This window comes from Ptychodera flava, chromosome 13 (genome assembly GCF_041260155.1).
Source record: "Ptychodera flava strain L36383 chromosome 13, AS_Pfla_20210202, whole genome shotgun sequence".
NCBI lineage: Eukaryota > Metazoa > Hemichordata > Enteropneusta > Ptychoderidae > Ptychodera > Ptychodera flava.
Window position 1 is genome coordinate 46,832 of NC_091940.1, and position 21,165 is coordinate 67,996.

Below are 21,165 nucleotides of genomic sequence, written 5' to 3' on the forward strand. Positions count from 1 at the left end.
CAAGCTAGATGGCTCTTTTTAAGATCAGCTTCAATCAAGCTAGGGGGTCTTGACTATATATGGAAGTCAGCATGTGGAGACATTCCAAAGCAGGGTCAAGCTGGCTACGAACGATCGGAGGTGTTGTTTGGGAATGCCCCTGAAGAAATCTTGAGACAAATCTTCTTTGAAAGGCAAGGATGCAGTGTTTGAGCAAAATTGTGGGGTTGCTCATGTTTTTAGGCGAAGTGATGAGCTTCAAGCAAACCAAAATGCACGACGTGCAGACAATTCTGTTTGATGCTCAGCGTTGAGCCATGTTTCCCGGGGCCATGTTACTGGCATGTACCGTACAATTTGATTCTACGTAGCAGGTAAACTGTTTATTTTTAAATGATTGAGGCTTGGTTCATTCTTATCGAATGAGTGGCCCGGCGTCCCATGAGTTTTGTAGCGATAAACTTTCCTGGACTGCTATTGAAAAATTGCACTAGTCCGCAGGACTACCTCCGACGACATTTTTACTAGTCCTCTTAAAAATTTACTAGCCTCGGGCTAGTGGGCTAGCGCTTATGTCGAGCCCTGATATCCTTACTTTCAAAAGGTCATTAAATATGCAAATTAGGATTTGGATGAAGTAAAAATTCTTAATGACTTTCAATAATGTTAAATCATAGTATCCTTAATATGCATACCAAGTTTCGTCAATTTTGATCAAGTAAATTCAGATATATACGCCTAATTAGGAAATTTCATTAAATATGCAAATTAGTGATTATCTTTCACATCACCCCCTTAATAACTTTCACAGCTGATATATCTTGATGTGATCAACATTTGTAGCAAATCTCATCAAATTGCGTGCAATCGTTCTCAATGTATATCAGTTTTTTCTGAAATCATTAATTATGCAAATGAGCAAAAAGTAAGCAAGCCACACCCACCAAAAACTATTCAGTTCTTACCATTTGCAAACTGAATCTATGAACCAAATTTGATTCTGATCTAATGAGCCGTTTTTGAGATATTGAGCACACAGACAGACACACCCACAGACAGACAGACAGACAGACAGACACACAGACACAGACATCGCTGCGACATATGCTCACATGTGTCAACACGTGAGCAAAAAATGCATAACACGTAGGAAATGTCTCGTAATGTCAACAGTTCGGAACAACTACATTTCATTTACAAACCGTGTCGACTGTCATGGCAGTCTCACTCCAGGCCGGCCGGTGGTCAAACATCAACAGTTTAAAGGGGCCTTTTTGGCAGTCCAACGCTTGAAAATTGACAGAATACACTTCAATTTAACCAAATCCTTACAAATTTCTCAATCTTGCATGTTTTGGGCTTCGAAAACCTTAACCTCGGGTTCCATGTCGAGAGTTGAGCATCACACAGTCATCTTAGGCTGCTTATGAGTTCGAAGTTCACTATTGCGATCAATTTGGTCTGCAAATCGCGCCATTTTTCCATAAAATATTCTCCAAAAAACTGTAAAATATGTCATTTCCATCACCCAGATGGCAGTAGCTTGGCATAATATAGTTGTCTTCTGTGTCTACGGCATGGCAAAGCTTTCAAAACGTACATACGTGTTTCGTTCAATGCACTGTGGCCGTATCCGCGTACGGGTGAAACTGCAGACCCGATTAAATAGTCATGAAAACTGCTGACCTCTTTTAAAGAAAGTTCACATAAATTACTGGAATTTTCGATTGTTAGGCTGCATGATGTCATTATTTTAGTCCTTATATGGTACTAAACTGGGTTCAAAGGGTGGGGAATACCCTTCTGGCTGAGTTCGGCAGTGCATAGCTAAGTTAGGCATAAGCATAGAACGCAACCACTGTCAGTTTATATACTGACGTGGCGCTGAGAGCGAGAATGCCGTGTCGGTTTATAAACCAACACGGCGCTTTAACCTTTTCACCACCACATTCCCCATAGAATAACCCTTGGGACACCAGCCCCCTGGGGTACTCACCAATAAAATACAGCACTGTATACTATGTAGTATTTTACAGACTAAGAACTGAATAAAACCACACATGTCATATATCATTGTAAAGCTTTGTTCTTGCTCTTTATTATGTCATCATCAACTTGACTCAAATAACCCACAATCGTGTGAATTTTCGGGTAAAACATTCAAAATTGGTAAAAAAATACATTTTTTCATCATTTGACAATTACTGATTACAAAATGTGAAGAAGTTATTCCAAAATTTATTTTTGTACTGTTGCCAACAAGAATAGATAAAATTATTGATAAAATTTCATCAAAAAGGGGATTTTTGACCAAAAATTCACATTTTAAACAAGGTCATGTGACCCTGTATTTACAGTCACAAGTACACTACAGCAGTCTATACCACTGAGAATTCAAGAACAAATTATTACCAAGTACATTTAATTTATAATTCATGCCATATATCATCGTAATCCTTGGAAAATTCTCTTTCAGGTACAGTCAGAAAATTGTGTCAAAATATGCAAATTTGTGTGAACTTTTGGGTAAAACATCATAATTTTGATAAAATACTCATTTTTCACATTTTAGTTTCAAATTGACTATCAAATCTGTGGGAGTTGTCAACTTTGCTTACAGTCACACATGTCAAATCATAGTATTGATCAAATTCTTCCAAAAAAATCATCAAAAACTGCATTTGTGACGAAAAATTGGTATTTTAGAAATTAAGGTCATGTGACCTGTATTTACAGCCCCAAGAACACTACAGCAGTCTATACCACTGAGAATTCAAGAACAAACTAGAAAGCATTTGCAAGCAAAAGCGAAGTTCCAGAGACCAGAGCAGCGGAAGAAACAAGAGAATGTGTGACAAAGATAGGCGCAGAATGAAAGAGTGCTTTGGATTTTAATATTCAGGGCTGATAGCAGTGAACACCATAATACAACTAAAAGCAAGGCAGTCCGGGGAATTACAGTACACAGATTACAAATGCCTACATGTACGGTAAAAACGCAACAGATACATACGGGGGCGACGACGCACGGAAATGTTTATCAGACGACATTCTCGCGAGCCAGAGCAATAATTTTCGCTCCGCTGACCTACGCAAAAATCAATCGCTTTACGGGTAGCGCTGAGTTGTTGCCGTAAAGAGGCGTGTCATTTACGACGATGATCAGACGAGAGGAAACATTGGACCTAGGCCGTTGAAATTGAGCCACATGCATTTTCATTTGATTAAAAGCACAGACTAAAACAATTTTCATTGCTATGTCGCTGTTTTCACAAGATACTGACCATTTGATCTTGGAAAGTTGAGTTGCTTTTACGTGCAGCCAACGCATGCCGGTGCATGACAGACAGTACGTTCACTATGAATGCCTAGCTCTGCATGGCAGGGCTGTGTGTTACCGGCGTTAAACGGCCTCCCACCACAGCCCCGCAGACTGATATAGGAAAAACCGCTGGTGGCTCCTCAGAAATACGGCGGGCAGTTTCTCCGCCAAAACAGCCGATTTTGAGTCCAAATTTTGCATTGATCATCGTTTTTGAGCACACCCACCTCGCCTAGGTACACGATGTGCCCAGCCGCGCTTGTAAACTTAGGGAAAGGCTACTTTTCTGTCTCTGTGCGAGCGAGGCGATCGATACGCGGCCATGTTGTTTCATGAGCATTCGGGCGAAACAGTATAGCGCCACGTACGGCAAGTATTTAGAGAAAAATAAAATCAAAAGCAACAAAAACAAAGCGAAATAAAGCTAGAATTATTAATAACTGAACGCAATATGATAGTTGAGCAATGCCAAATAAAAAATAAATAAATAAACAAACAAGAAATGCCCGTAAAACCCGTCCGAGCTGAGCGACGACGTCATAAGCATGTCGCAATGCATTCTGGGTAATTAAGGTAAAATTTGTGTATAGCATGTTCTATGGTAGTAAAACCGGAAATAGAGAAAGAAAGAAAGAAAGAAAGAAAGAAAGAAAGAAAGAAGGAAAGTGAGCAAAAACTAACAGTTCCAGAGCTGGTCTCTGGAACTAATTACTACCAAGTACATCAAATTTGTACCTCATGTCATATATCATTGTAATCCTTGGAAAATTCTCTTTCAGGTACAGTCAGAAAATTGTGTCAAAATTCATATTTATGAATGTAAATAACATCTGAGAAGAATTTTTCAACAAAAAGAAGTCTGTTCTTTCACAAGTAAGCCTAAAATATTTCAGTATTGTTATAAATTGTTATAAACATATATATGTCAAATAACAGATTACCATTTTGGGTTCTCACCAAACTTTCCACGAAAAAAAAATGACATAAAATATAACTGGGCATGCATGGAACGTTTTATGGCAGTAGATTTGTCGCAAATTTCCCGCCAATATCGTAAAATGGGGTCGCAAAAACGTTGATCACTGCTATTTGAAAATGACGTAATGCTGGACCGGTACAGCGGGAACTGGTGGCGCCCTCTAGTGTTCCCGGTACAGCGGGAACTGGTGGTGAAAGGGTTAAGGGTTAAACCAGAAACACAAGAATGACAAAAGTAAGTAAGGTCTGAAACTTTAGGTACTGGAGGTCAACTTTAGCAACATGCATAGCAGAAACAGCTAGCCCCTCTTAGTTTGAGCATAGACAGTCTTCCCTCCCTCTACTGTCTATGGTTTTAGCAGGTCTGTTAATATGTAACAGTTAATAAACAATGATAGGAAATTACTCAGTGCCTGTTTCAGTCACTGGCATGCCACTACTCCTGCACATTTGCAGGATTTCCCCCTTTTCTTACCTCATTTGCACATTTTTGACACTGACGTGTTCATTTGAACAACATCACATCTCAACCCCTGCATCTACCTGTACATCAATTACTAAGATGGTAGCTTTGGTGGTATGGGAGCCTTTGTGTGTGACGGACATACATCCGCACATACATACCCACATACATACAGACATACAGACGCCACCGACTCATCCTATAAGCTCTTTTCGGTATTTACATAAATACCAAATATGAGCTAAAAATTGCCAGTTTCAACATAACTTCAATACATTATATTGAGATTAATCTTAGATACCTGAATATCAAATATCAAAGCTATCAAATCAGTAGTATTTGGATAAAATTTTTTTCTATCAAAATTGGAGAAATTGCCCCAAAATTACAAATATGACAATATCAATACAATTTGTACAAGCATGACTGAGGTGAGATAATCTTTTGTAAATACCAAACAAAATCCTAAACCGTTGTTATAGCAACGCAAACATAATTGATACACTGATTTGTGAACTTACTCCAAAGATGTGAGCAATACATAGAAGTACAATAAGTTATTAAAAGTCGTTTTGACAGAGTACGAACAGTTCCAAAACTCATGGATTAACAAGTTAGTTCTGGCATAAAACAACCTCATTTGACGCTTAATAATATCATCATTATCATCGCCATTGCAGTTGAAAATGACACCGAGATAAGAATGCTTGTCTACAAATGAAAGCACTTTGTCATACAAGTACACATGCGGAATCTTACTAATGTTTAGCATATTAGGCAAAATGGCAAGACACTTATATTTTAAAGCATTAACCCTTTTCCTGCCAAGTCCATATTTCACCACCAGGTCAAGATGGTTAAAATTAATGAAACACAACGTATTCCATATGATGTATTTTAACATAATACTGTACATTTGAAGGCTGTTGAAAACATAATACTGTAAAGTTGATTTTTTTTGGACAAAAGATGCTATAACATACCAAGCCAAGTGGGTGAAAATACGTCATGTTTTGGCTCAATACCGCTTTTTACTGACTCGGCTGATGGGGAAGTGATACAGTTATTACTGTCTGGCAGGAAAAGGGTTAAAGACAATATCATGGTTATTAGCATATTGAGTACAAATATACCCTACATAATACAAATATGCCCTTTACACTAGGACAAATCAGTACTATTTAGACAAGTCACCAATATGTTAACTTGAATAAACTAGGAAAGTTTAATTTAGACAAGTCACACCAAGACGTTAACTATAGGTAAGCGGACGAGTAGGAGGCGGTTTACGGAATTTAACAGTACAGTTTGCCAGTAAAACTCCGAGGCCCGCAGGGCTGAGGAGTTTTATGGCAAACTGTACCGTTAAATTCCATAAACCGCCGACTACGAGTTCGCTTACCGTGTTATACCACGAATTTGCCGAGTTTTAGAGCCTTGTTTGCACGCCGAAAGTTTTCATTTGTAATTTTAGTGCAGTGCAAGTTGAAACTTTGGCAGGAAAACATTGACGTGTTTTGACACCTTGTTGAACGAAAGTATAAAAAAATAACCCATGATTGGATAAAACAAAGTTGACATGTGTTGCTATTGTAGTGCGATGACGTGGTTGAGCACCTGGTTTGATTTGAATTGTATGAATTATGTTTGATTGATTGGTTGGTTGAATGAAGTAAAAAGGTGTTTGCAGATCGACGTCAGAGTCACGCTTTGCTCATTTGGGTCGAAAACTTTGAGCAGCATACACGCAATTGCCGAGTCGCTCTATGTATTTCGATATGGCGGATGAAGTACAAATGAAAGCTGTATCCGGTGCACTTCAACTACCAAAGCCAAAGATGGACAAAAAAAGTCCCCCTGTCACGCCATATACTAACGGCCACAATCGGAAGACCAAGCTACACAGCCACGTCAGAGAAAGGCGCAACAGAAACTGCAAGTACAAACAAAAATACGTGTAGATCCACAATGACTGTGGTACTGCGTGTGTGTTTGCCTGTAGCTAGATTTAACTTTACCAAAGGCGACTGAAACCTCTACATTCATTGTTGATAACTGACTTTGAAATCTTAAATTTCAGCTTCGAATGATCGTGATAACAATAACCTTAACACAGAAGTGATATTTGCAATCAATACCGTTATTTCACGGTGACCTATAATTGATTTTGAGATGTACAGTCGTGCAAAATTAATTCCGGTGATTCTTTTAAAGTGTCTTTATTCTGTACTTAATGGTGAAATAAATTTCTTCTGGTATAATGTCTCGCATTTGTTTTTTTTGCCACGTGACTTTCTTTTGTTTAAAAAGTGTCCATTTTACAAGTTCTTTTGTTTAAAAGTGTCCGATTTACAAGTAAACCCGACATTTTTAAACAAAAGAACTTGTAAATCGGACACTTTATAAACAAAAGAAAGCCAGGTGGTATATAATAAAATATTCGGTTATGGAAATTAGAGAGCATGGTTAGAACAATGGACACGAGGCAGAGAGTGGTATAACTTGAATAAATTGTTAGGGTTTAATTTAAACAATTAAGTCAAACTGAGATGTTAACTTGAAGAAATTAGAAATGTCATTGTCTAATTTAGACAAGTCACACCAAGATGTTAACTTGCATAAACTAACAAACTGGGGACTATTTCTATCAATGGGCTAATTAAATACTCCCAGGCGTATTTATTTCCAAACACAGGGAAAAATCTTCCCCCCAAGACAAATTTTCAAGAATTCTCGTCCCGTCTAATAATGTAGGCTCATAAAAATAAAGCCTTTCAAGACAAGAAAATACTATACAAAAAACTATTAGCCCACTATGTAACTTTGACACTGGAATTAACCCATGTGTTACGGAGAATTCACTACAAAGAATGAATAAATCGCCGTACAGGTGGTTCCCAAAATTCTAGTGCGACGAAAACAACCATGTCTCCGAGACATTCAGCAAGAACGCAGACCGGGAGAAATTTGTCTGTGGCAAGAAACACAAAATGAGCTCGAAGACAAGGCGTCTTGTACTTACCAGCTCCCTATTCCCTCTCTTTTCTCAAAAAAAATTCATTCATTCCCCGTGCTGGTCCGTCAGGAGTCGCACTGCATGCCATTGTAGTATTTTTGGTTTACAACAATAGGAGCTCACTGATGACGTACGTTCGGCTGTCGCTCGACGTAAACGGAGGTCGTTCTCACCGTTCAGTTCAGTGACATGACGTCTTGTCCTGGAGTTCCACAGGAAACTGCAGCCTAACTCTGCAGCAGCGGCACCGTACCGAGTAGAAAGCTATGTAAAAATACGTTTAAAGCACTGCCAACTACAGAAATAATAACAACAGTTGACTGTAAACATCAAGACCAGGGTTCATCATATCAAACGCGCTTCAGACTGTACACATGGTACAGTCGCTTTTATATCCCTAGCGAGGTCATGTGACAAATACCAACCAACCCATGGAATTCTCTTGACAACTTCCACCGTTGAGGGCGCCAGCATACCCAAATCACAGTCCCTCTAATCCATAGATAGAGGGACTGTGCCCAAACACAACGCTCTTCCCCATTTTCTTTTGAAGAAATGGCTGTTACATTGTAGGTTCCAACACAAACGGTCGCCAAAATTATACAACACTCTTCCCTTCCAGTTTTAGATATTCAGAGTATGAAACGCATTTTCAGCCTTCTCCCATAATATGCCACCCCACACAAAGAAAACTAACGTGACGTGCAGCTGTTTATTTTTCACTAGTTAGGGACGATTCAGAATTTACTTCCAGGGGGAGGGTGGAGGATTTTCTATTTTCTCGGTGATTTTTTTCCATGGCCCCCCCCCTAGTAAATAATAGAAAAAATCTATGGCCCCCCCCCCCCATCTTTCCTGTTTTTTTTCCATGCCCCCCCCCCCCCTAATATATACATGCATGCTTATACGGTACATTATAGACATATCTAGTCTAACAAGCTGCAGGAACTGTAGGGCCTAGTGGACATTAATCGATGATATACCAAATCATTTCAGGGTTATGTGACTATAAAAAGAATGATTTGCAGGGACTGCAAGTGGCACACTTTTGGAAAGGGTACCAATAAACATATCTGGTAAATTTCTAAAGAAAAGTTAATTACTAAATATGAATACTTTTTTCGTTATGTCTCACTGATACATATGATGCACACAAAGACAAGCAAAGATGTCAGTTAGAAATGGTGAACAGAAAATCAGGGAGCAGATAATTGGCAAAGTGATATATATCTTGAAGTTTAATGGTACATCATTTGCAGATATCCAGATATTTCTGGAAAGTGAGATGTACATGTACATGCACACGTTCTGCATACATTTTCATTGATGATGCTGAATATTTGCAGACTCACGGTACAAGTTTTAAACATTAGGAATTAAAATTGGTGAAAGCCAACTTGTTTTTAATTTTCTCTTTTTTTTCTAATTTGGTTATCATAAAACCAAGTAGCTGCCACTGAAAGCAAAAATGCAGAGGAATATTTTAGAACATTTCTTGGACAAAACACCTTATCCAAAACATGAATTCACATTTTATTCTGCTCATTCCATTCACAATCCAATGTTCATATTAAAATGCAGACAACCCTGTGCAAGTCAAAATTCACATTTTGTCAGCAGTATTCTTCAAAATTGACAGAGCATGCATATTTCAAATTTTTTAACCAACTTTAATTTTAAAATAGTCATGATGCGCATGTTTTCAGATGACACGAAACAATAAATGTTAATTTGTTTTTTTGCCTTTTCTGCCAGCCGCCACTGTGAAATCTTTGATTATACATATCAGAATGAATGGGACACATAAGTATTAGCATCAATACACAATGTGTAAGCCTATCCACATTTCTCCTAGCCTCATACACACTGAGATCACTTCTTGGACTACAGCAAATTTCTTGTGTACACAATTTCAACAATCCGACACCATAGCATTGGCGCAGTGCCACATGATCTTCTGGATGCGCATACAGGATTATTGGAAAATCAACCCTTTTGTAAATTTTTCACCATATATTTTTGACAGTAATACATAATATTTTTATTTTCAACATTAAAAACCTATTCGCTGAAAAGCACCTTGAAGATGAGACGGCCATAAATTTATTTTCAAAAAGTTTATAGTAGATGTAAGCACTGTAAAAAGTTATGTAGAACATTTAAAAAATTTAGAAAGGGTAAAATTGATGAGAATGAAACATAGAAAAAAGGAGCAGAAAAGAAGAGTAGCAGTAGCAGTAGTTTACTCAAAGGAAGAAGTGGGTGTATATTTGGGGTAAAAAACCTCAATTTTTATATTAATGATAAAAATTTATTTAAGTCAAAATCTAGACAGTATTTTCTGAAATGTAATATTTCACTTGAAAGGAGAGTATTCATGTAGAAAAAACAACTATTTTATTTGGCATTATCCATCCTCATTTTAAAATTGTAGGGGTTTAAAGACTGACACTCTAATAATTAATTAAAATCATGATCAGCAAAATTAAAATGCCTCTTATTCAAAATGCCTCTTATTAAAAATGTAAGAGCTTTATTGCCAAACAAAACCAATTGATAGTTGTTTTGTTATATAGCATTTAAAAAACATAATGTGAAATTTCAGAAAATTTGACCCAGCCGGAGTGGAGTTAAATTCTTTGGGAATTTTGAAATTGGGAGGCAAAAGAAGCCAAGAAATCGGGTGATTTGCATACACTTGCATAAATTAAACTTCTTTATCATGCAACTTTCAACTGCTTTACAAGCATCAAGGTAAACCCAACCTTAACAAGTCATCGTTGATGACACAGTCCCCACTTGTTAATCAGTATTTTGATTACAGGTCCTCAAAGAGGATAGAGTCCTCTTCATTAGGTCTGTGATAAAAATACTTTTGAATGAATTCGCTTGATACATGTCTGAGTTATGGTTCAGGACATGAAAAAATCGTAACAAAATGGTCGCACAGCGGCCATATTGGATCGCATCACAAAACAAATTGATGTGCATAGCTATGACATTGGTCGATGTCCTTGTACCAACTTTGAATAAATTGGTCGAAACATGCGGATATGCCTGAGAAATGGCTCTGTACATGAAAAAATCGTAATAAAATGGCCGCCTGGCGGCCATATTGGATCGTATCACAAAACAGATTGATGTGCATATGTATGACATAGGTCAATGTCCTTGTACCAACTTTGAATAAAATCGGTTGAGATATGCCTGAGTTATGGCTCTGTACATGAAAAAATCGTAATAAAATGGCTGCACAGCGGCCATTTTGGATCGTATCACAAAACAAATTGACATGCATATCTATGACATTGGTCAATGTCCTTGTACCAACTCTGAATAAAATCTGTTGAAACATGCCTGAGTTATGGCTCTGTACATGAAAAAATCGTAATAAAATGGCCGCCTGGCGGCCATATTGGATCGTATCACAAAACAAATTAACATGCATATCTATGACATTGGTCAATGTCCTTGTACCAACTCTGAATAAAATCGGTCAAAACATGCCTGAGTAATGGCTCTGTACATGAAAAAATCGTAATAAAATGGCCGCCTGGCGGCCATATTGGATCGTATCACAAAACAAATTGACATGCATATCTATGACATTGGTCAATGTCCTTGTACCAACTCTGAATAAAATCGGTCAAAACATGCCTGAGTAATGGCTCTGTACATGAAAAAATCGTAATAAAATGGTCGCCTGGCGGCCATATTGGATCGTATCACAAAACAAATTGATGTGCATATCTATGACATTGGTCAATGTCCTTGTACCAACTCTGAATAAAATCGGTCGAAACATGCCTGAGTAATGGCTCTGTACATGAAAAAATCGTAATAAAATGGCCGCCTGGCGGCCATATTGGATCGTATCACAAAACAAATTGACATGCATATCTATGGCATTGGTCAATGTCCTTGTACCAACTTTGAATAAAATCGGTTGGAACATGCCTGAGTAATGGCTCTGTACATGAAAAAATCGTAATAAAATGGCCGCCTGGCGGCCATATTGGATCGTATCACAAAACAAATTGACATGCATATCTATGACATTGGTCAATGTCCTTGTACCAACTCTGAATAAAATCGGTCAAAACATGCCTGAGTAATGGCTCTGTACATGAAAAATCGTAATAAAATGGTCGCCTGGCGGCCATATTGGATCGTATCACAAAACAAATTGATGTGCATATCTATGACATTGGTCAATGTCCTTGTACCAACTCTGAATGAAATCGGTCAAAACATGCCTGAGTATGGCTCTGTACATGAAAAACCGTAATAAAATGGCCGCCTGGCGGCCATATTGGATCGTATCACAAAACAAATTGACGTGCATCTGTATGACATTGGTCAATGTCCTTGTACCAACTTTGAATAAAATCGGTAGGAACATACCTGAGTTATGGCTCTGTACATGAAAAAATCGTAATAAAATGGCCGCCTGGCGGCCATATTGGATCGTATCACAAAACAAATCAACGTGCATCTGTATGCCATATGAAGTAATCCTTGTATCAAGTTTGAATGAAATCGCTCCAGGCATCTCAGAGATATTTGCGTGAACGGACGGACGGACGCACGGACGCACGGACGGACGGACGGACGCACGCACGCACGCACGGACATGACCAAACCTATAAGTCCCCCCGGACGGTGTCCGTGGGGACTAAAAAGACATTTGCTGTAATTTTTAGCATTTGTTCAATGTTCATCTCTGTGTATCAGCATTTGTTTGTTATTCTATCACTACATAGAACACCCAATGCTGTATTTAGCAACATACCAGTGTGAACATAAATGACCATTGTTATTGTTGATAAATGAATTCTAGTCTGGACTTGATCTGAGATCTCTTTTCAACAAAAACAACCCTGACTGTTCACTGTATGGTTTGTATTGACATGCTAAATACTGGACATTTCATAACGCTTCAGGGAGGAGAACAAGATACTGCTATAGATGCATAAAACAAACCACTGTGAATATTACCGAATTTGGCAGCTAAAGGAGTTAAACTAAACATGTTGAGTTTATCTGTCACCCAGGTAGCGTCTATGGTTCTCTTTTGTAGAGATCAGAAATTCTGGGCAAATATTGAATTGATGTTTTTTTTCCTTGGCCCCCCCTAAAAGATTGTGGTATTTTTGTCTGGCCGCCCCTAAATTTTCTTGGGAAAAATGGGTGGCCCCCCCCCCTGAAAATCCTCCACCCCCCCACCCCCCCCCCCCTGGAAGTAAATTCTGAATCGTCCCTTAGGTAGCAGAGAGGGAGTCACAACTGAGATAATTACGTTTTACTATTGTGCACCATTGGTTTAATCAATTTATGTCCATTGTTTAACACCCCTTTCCAGCCATCTGCGTTGCCAACGGTACCTCATCTTCGCTTGCCAAGGCCTGCTGTTCGGGCAACTGGATGCTTCCCGAAATCAGCCTTGGCCGATCGAGCCCACACAGTGCGGACGCAGATATGCGATTTTTCCGTTGTTGCTAAGCATGCTTATCATACGACACGACGACGCGCGACGCTCTGGTCAGCTTGGCTCGTCGCTTCGCGAAACCCTACAATTTCATAGGGGCTGTGCAAAGTGGCGAGCCAATCGGTTTCTGGACAACTGGACTCCGAACAGACTGGACCCCAGTCAACTCGACCCTACACCCTGAACACGGTTTAATCACGGTCCCTCTAGTGGTTTAATACTCTATCCAAACAGTATCCAGTTCAACTCTACCTTCAAATATTTTATCTGTTCAAATCACTTGTGATTAATACCCACTTGTGTTGAGAATTATTCCATTTCTTCGTATTGTGTATTATATGGACCCACATTTGTTGTTAATTATCCCCTATATTAGCCTACAACGCAATCGTAACTGCGGTGCTCGCTTGTTGAATCGGAACCTATATAGGCGAGCGGCAGGCTCACCTATTTTTCACACTTAATGTACCCACCTTACATACAGCCACATCATACATCATTTGAAAGCTTATTATCTCTACTTCAAGAAAATTGACGATGTGGAGCTGCCAAGTAGGGCCATAACCCCCTAATTTGCATAATTCACATGGGTACCCAATTTGCATAAATGTGATATAAAATTAGGAAATTCATTGTTAACTACTCTAAACATACTTTTAAACCATTGAATTATATATCAAATGAAAGGTATTTGCATGTAGAATACAAAATTTATATCCAAAAAGATACTTAAAATGGTTTTACTGAAATATTTTCATATTAATACTTAAAAAAATATTTTACCCTTTTGAATAACAATATTTTAAAAATTTGAACACATACAGCCTCGTCATACAGCCACATTAGACATCATTTGAAAGCTTACTATCTCTACTTGAAGAAAATTGACAACATATAGCTGTCAAGTACAGCCGTAGCCCTTATTATTCGTAAGTCCCACGGGTACCCAATTTGCATAAATGCGATTAATATTAGATATTTATTATTCACTACTCGAAAAATACTTTTAAACTATCGAGTGATATATCAAATGAAAGGTATTTGCATGTAGAATACTAAAAAGACATCCAAAAAGATATTTAAATTCATTTTACTGAAATATTGTCATATTTATATTGAAAAAATATTTTCCCCTTTTCAATAACAATATTTAAAAAAATTTAATACAAAAAGCCAGATCTTACAGCATCATCATACGTTATTTGAAAGCTTACTATCTCTACTTCAAGAAAATTGACAATGTTGAGCTGTCAAGTACGGACGTGGCCCTTAATTTGCATAATTTACATGGATACCCTATTTGCATAAATGCGATATAAAATTAGAAATTTATTAACTACTATAAACATACTTTAAACTATCGAGTGATATATCAAATGAAAGGTATTTGCACGGAGAATATCCAAAGAGATATTAAAATGATTTTACTGAAATTTTTTCGTACTAATGTAGAACAATATACTTTCCCCTTTTTAACAACGATATTTTAATAATTTTAACACATAGAACCGCATCACACAACCACATCAAACGTTATTTGCAAGCCTATTATCTCTGCCTCATGAAAAATGACGATATGCAGCTGACAAATAGGGCTGTACTGATTTAATTTGCGTAATGCACACGGGGTACCTAATTTGCATGAATACAATATAAAATTACAAAAATCAATTGTAAAGTACTCTAAACTTACTTTTCAACTAACAAGTGATATATAAAATTATAGGTATTTGCATGTAGAATAGAATCATGAACTCCAAACGTGTATTCAAAATATTCTCATTGAATATTGTCAATTAAATCGTAAACATCTTGACTAGTTTTTAATATTCAAAATATTGTGTACTAATAACGAATAATGCTTAAGTTATGGGGATAAATATCTGAATTTGTTTTGCAATTGATTTTTTGTTTATTAAGGATACGCATACTGGAACATTTTCCTGTCTAATTCCCATATAGCTGAACAACAAGAATACATAAAACCGATTGGAACTAATTTGGGATAATTGGGTCTTCATATTTTGCAAATTTTCTAAAGCGTGTTTTGTGCTCTATAGTTGAGTGTTGAAATATAACAAGTTACTCTTAAAAACAAGTAAAAAGAAAAGCAGATGAGCTTATATTTGCAAATTAAACCGACATTACTTCACCATCCAATTATCCCAAATTAGTTCCAATCTTGTTATAAATAGCTGTGTGTTGAATGACCCTTTTGTATTATTGATGTCATTTTTGTTTCTATTTCTCTAGAAATCTTGTTTGATGGAGACATCATTGGGTACTACATCTGTGTTACATCTGTATTTTCAGTTCAGTTATGTGGAATATGTAGACGGAAGGCACCATATTTCATTTATCGTATTTATTGTTATATAATGAAGGAAAAGCAACTCAACACACCGTTCATATCTTCGTTGTTTGCATTTTGTGTATGATATTGTGTATATTGTCAGTGTATATTATGTTTGGCTGTTTTATATAAAGTGTTAATTAGCCATGGCGATTATTCTAGTTAAGAGTAAAATACTAGCACAATTTACAAGTTGGTACCTTATGCTAAATATACAAGTGAACAAAATGACACCCACGAGGAAAGTTAGTGGGCCGCCCAATTATAAGTGGATGATGCAGTCCAACCTTTCACAGATCAAAATTCATTGACTATTTTCTCAAATAAATCGTGAAGAAATAAACAATAGACATCAAAGATACGACTGATTTTACACGGAAAATTGAGACAATAAAAGTTCCGGCCAATGCGACATTGGTAACACTAGACATTGTTTCAATGTACACTAATACAATGCACAATGAAGCAATGGAATCAGTTGACAGAGCATTAAATCAGGAAATATCATCAAATGATTGCATAATCAAAAAACCAACAACAAATACATGATAGCTATGCTGAAAATAATCTTGAAAAACAACACTTTCAAGTCAACAGTGAATTTTACCGTCATGCATTTGGATGCGGTACGAGATCTCCAGTTTTACCAGAAATTCCCGACATTACATTTCACAAGACAAAATGAGAATAATTCAGCAACACACTGAACAAATATCGCTCTGACTGAGATTCAGAAACGATGTATGATTCTCATTGGAACTCAACACGAGCTTAATGAATTCATATCAAACATGAACAAATGCATCATACTTTCAAATTTTCGAAAGCTCTTCTCAAGAAATCATATCCTTAGACCTCATTATGTATAAAGGTCATCGGTGGAACAAAGAGAACATTCTCGACTGCAAAACACACACAAAACCAACAGATACATTGCGGTTCACGAAACCAAACGGCAACATTCAAGGGCCTTGTTAAACGCGAAACATTACGATACATTAGAACAATCATGCAACAACAAGGCAATAGAGAATACAAGATATTTTCGAGATAAAAGTAATGAAATGCGACCAAACGATTCTAAATCTTGTTTAATTATTACTAACTTTGGACAATTTGATGACATTTAAATGCTATTAAATTTTCATTAAATTAATTTCAAAACCTTGGAATCGTAAATAGTAAAAGGGATCCGAACCAAAACATTTTCAGGTCCCCTATATGCAGATCAAAATCTCCAAGTACCCCTCTACAATCTCCCAAAATTTTCGAATCCAACCCGAATTCCTCTGCCTCTCACCGTTATTTGTGAGCGTAGCCTAATCACATACATAAGAAACGGAAATATATTAGCGTTACAATGATGCCAAACTTCACAAAACCTACATCAGTCCGATCTCCGATTCAAATGAGCGTACACAAATACAGCCTGAACGAACAGTAGACATTCTAGCTTCCGTACTTGAACAAACTGAACTTCAGTGGAACAACTCGATTGGTAACACCTACAATCATTCAATCAGTGCACATGTTTCACCAAAAAAAATGAAGGACTGATGAAGACAACTCTATTCTCGAAAAGTAGAATCAAAGGATATCGCAGTGTCACATTAGTCTTGCTACCCCATAGGGCAGAACACGTAGATTAGGGTTACGTCTCGCCATGGCAAATCAACACATAAAACGGCCATACATAACATATAATATACACTTACAATATACACATGTACCATACACAAAATTCAAACAACTAAGATATGAACGATTTGCGGAGCTGCTTTCTCTTATTACATGTCACCAATTGTGTCTGCTGTCGAATTAATCTTCCCTGCACAGACCTTTGTTCCTGCCAAGGCAGCGATAACTGTGGCAACTCTTTTACTCATGACAATGCTGGTGAAGAAGAGGATGATGAATTCCTACAATTACTAGATTTACTGGAAATGACATGAATGATTTGGATCATCAATCATGCCATCACTTTGACTGCAGCTTACTCTGACACATTGTTTCAGCTACAGAGCTACATTTCAACAACTACAATAGTGTCGTTCGTGTGGATCTTTTTGTTGCATTGATACACTTTAGTTAATTTTTTAAAATACCATTATTAAAAAGAGGAAATATTTATTTCGACAGATATATGAAAATATTTCCGTAAATTAATTTAAATATCACTTTTGATATCACTTTTGTGTTTTACATGCAAATACCATTACCACAGACCATATATCACTCGATAGTGTAAAAGTGTGTTTAGAATAGTTAATAATGAATTTTCTAATTTCATATCTCATTTCTGCAAATTGCTTACCTGTGTAATTTATGGACATAAAGGGGTGCGGCCTTCCTTGATAGCTCCACATTTTCAATTTTCTTCAAGTAGATATAATAAGCTTTCAAATGACGTATGATGTGGCTGTATGATAGGACTCTATGTGTTAGCATTTTTAAAATATTGTTATTCTAAAGGGGAAAATATTTTTTCCCTATAAATATGAAAATATTTCAGTGAAATCAATTTCAATATCTCTTTGAATATTCATTTGGTATTCTACATGTAACTACCTTTCATTTGATATATCACTTGATAGTTTAAACGTATGTATAGAAAAGTTAACTATAAATTTATAATACTATATCGCATTTATGCAAATTGGGTATGCGTGTTTATTATGCAAATTAGGGGGTTATGGCCCAATTGGGTAGCTCCAAATTGTCAATTTTCGTTAAGTAGAGATAATAAGCTTTCAAATGACGTATGAGGTGGCTGTGTGTTGTGGCTGTATGTGTTAAAATTTTTAAAATATTGTTATTCAAAAGGGGAAAATATTGTTTTCCATATAAACATGAAAATATTTCAGTATTATCAATTTCAATATCTCTTTGAATATCTATTTTGTATTCTACATGGAAAGACCTTTCAGCATGTTCGCGTGGGCGATGTAAATCAAAAGTTTGAATGGACAGGTTGCTGCTAATGGATTATAAGGCCGGCGGCGTTCAAAAAAAAATGGTGGGGGGGGGGGGGGGGGGATTCTAAAATTTTTTTTGGTAGTGGGGGGGGACTTGAAAGTTTTACTCTGCCTGTATGAGGGGGGGGGGGCTGAAAATATTTTGACTCCCAAAATTTTGATGTCGTCCAATGGTTCTAATGTTAGTAATAATTAAACAAATTCTAGAACTGTTTTGTCACATTTTATGTCTTTAATCTCGAAAAAATCTAAAAATGTATGAATGCCATTAAATTTTCTTACTAAAACAAGTTGGCCTTGTAATGAGGCAGGAGCTGCAACTGTTGATAATTTTTCAATATTTCTATGCAGTGTATCAAACACATTTACATACTGGCATGCAGTGACAGTGATACATGTAGCTCTGACACTGATGTAGTTTAAGAAGAGTTTCGGTCATAAGACACTCAATTGACAGTGAAACATAAATCTACTTGTACACAAGATCCAGCCAGAGAGCAACACATAGAAGACTAGGGGACTAACAGTTACCATGGATTTTTGAATTCTGGCATATAAGAACAATAAAACATTAGAGAAAAAAGATGTTATTTACTTTACTTTACTTTACTTTATTGCCAATTTACATTATTTACAAAACATGTAATAAATTTGATTATGCATTTATAGTTAAACACTGGCAATATTGGAAGCCAGAAGTAATAGCTTACAGCTAATCGAGTCTGGCCCCATCTCTCATTACATTGCAATATATTATACGAGGGCTTACTGTGTTTGCATAAAGAGCTACAATGGCCAGATGACAGGAAATGTAAATTAGGTGAGCTATTTACAACCGTAGGTCGGAATTCGTAAGACAATAGTTGTAAAGAGACACAGTTGTATAGATACAAAACAGCACAGATTAACAGACAGTAAATAACGGTACACAAACAAAATCAAATTCATGAAAGAAAGATATATGGTGAAATGCCTTCCACTGTGGGGGTGATTATGACATCTGGAATATTATCCTGGATCCAAATTTCTTATCAGTTCTTGTGTGTCTTACACTGAAAAGGTGCAAAAATTGGTCCAAAATGAAAAACATTAACCTCAGCTTTGTTTTCTGGATCAAATTTCACTAAAAATTGATACTAAATATGACAAAATTATATTCACAGCCTTAACCACTGTCTCACAACACATCCTGGGTTGGTATAGGTCATTTAAGGTTACAGACTGAGAAAATTACATACATTATACAAAGCTGGGGGTTTCCCAACACTTTGGACAGAAGATTTATATAACCAATATCATCCTTTGGGACTATTATACCAAATTACAAAGCTATCAGACAAGTAGTTTTTGAGAACAAGTTTTCCTGACGAAAAATGACAAAATTGTCTTAAAAATAAATTTTCTTGACCGAAAATGACAAAATTGTCTTAAAAATAAATTTGCATATTTCAGGACACTTTCCACATATAATAATAATAATAATAATAATAATAATAATAATAATAATTTATTGTTTAAAGACCACTACACACCTTGTCTCAGTGGTCTGTACATTACAGAAAATTACTGGAAGAACTAAAAAATACGAAGAAAATACAAAATAACTCAGAAGAAAGAGTGTAATTAAAAACAATCGATAAAAACAAGCAAGCTTAAAATCTACACTAAAGGATCCCACCTATAAACAGCAAAGAAAGTATTTTTAAAAATTTCACTAAAAATGATAAAAAAAGTAAATAAACTATAAAAAATGCAGGTAAAAATTATATCAAAGTCAACAGTAGCATTGACGAAAAATAATGGTTTTAAGAGACTTCTTAAAAAGAGCGAATTTCTTTATCATCCGAAGTTCAGGGGGCAAACTATTCCACAGTTTAGGGGCATACACGCTAAAAGCTGCTGTCACCATATGTTCTAGAAAGTTGTTTCCCGTGATCTTTGACAGAAAAGGGATTCAATCTTGCACTGACACTACTTCTCGTATTATGTACTGGGCTATCAATTGTTACTAGTTCTGATAAGTAATTTGGAACCAATTCACCTTGATAGACAATTTTAAAAACCAAACAAAAAATTTTAAAACGGATTCGTTCTTCTACTGGAAGCCAATGTAACTCCTTGAGTATAGATGTCATATCAATGTGACGGCCCATCTTCCGTCCAGTTACCAAACGAGCAGCAGAGTTCTGAATGTGTTGAAGCTTGCTCAATTTACATGCAGGTAGGCCAAAAAGTAGAGTGTTACAATAATCTAACTTCGATGTGACAAAAGCGTAAACCAATTTTTCAGCACTGGACTGGTCTAACAATTTTCTAATTTTACTTATCCGCCAAAGTGAATGAGATGCCACCCTACAAACATAGCGAATATGCTCGTCAATGAGACCGAACGAGTCAAGCATTACAACAAGGTCACGTACAACAGTGGACAGCGAAATCAACATACAACAGTGGATGGCAAAATCGACGTACAACAGTGGATGGCGAAATCGTTGAGTTATTAATTTTTGACCACATATCCAACTATTGTCATCCCTGCGCATCTGTACATCAAATATAAACGCTGTCTGTCCAGTAGTTATAAAGAAAAA

The 21,165-nt window shown here is 36.6% G+C and overlaps 1 long non-coding RNA gene across 1 annotated transcript in view; it reads right to left on the reverse strand.

Annotated features, from left to right (window-relative positions):
• Positions 1-8,356, reverse strand: part of LOC139148647 (uncharacterized) — a 31,679-nt gene extending 23,323 nt beyond the window's left edge. Inside the window, exon 1 of the long non-coding RNA XR_011555953.1 lies at positions 7,765-8,356. This is a non-coding gene — a long non-coding RNA (uncharacterized lncRNA). The remainder of the gene's footprint in view (positions 1-7,764) is intronic.
• Between the last annotated feature and the right edge of the window lie 12,809 nt (positions 8,357-21,165).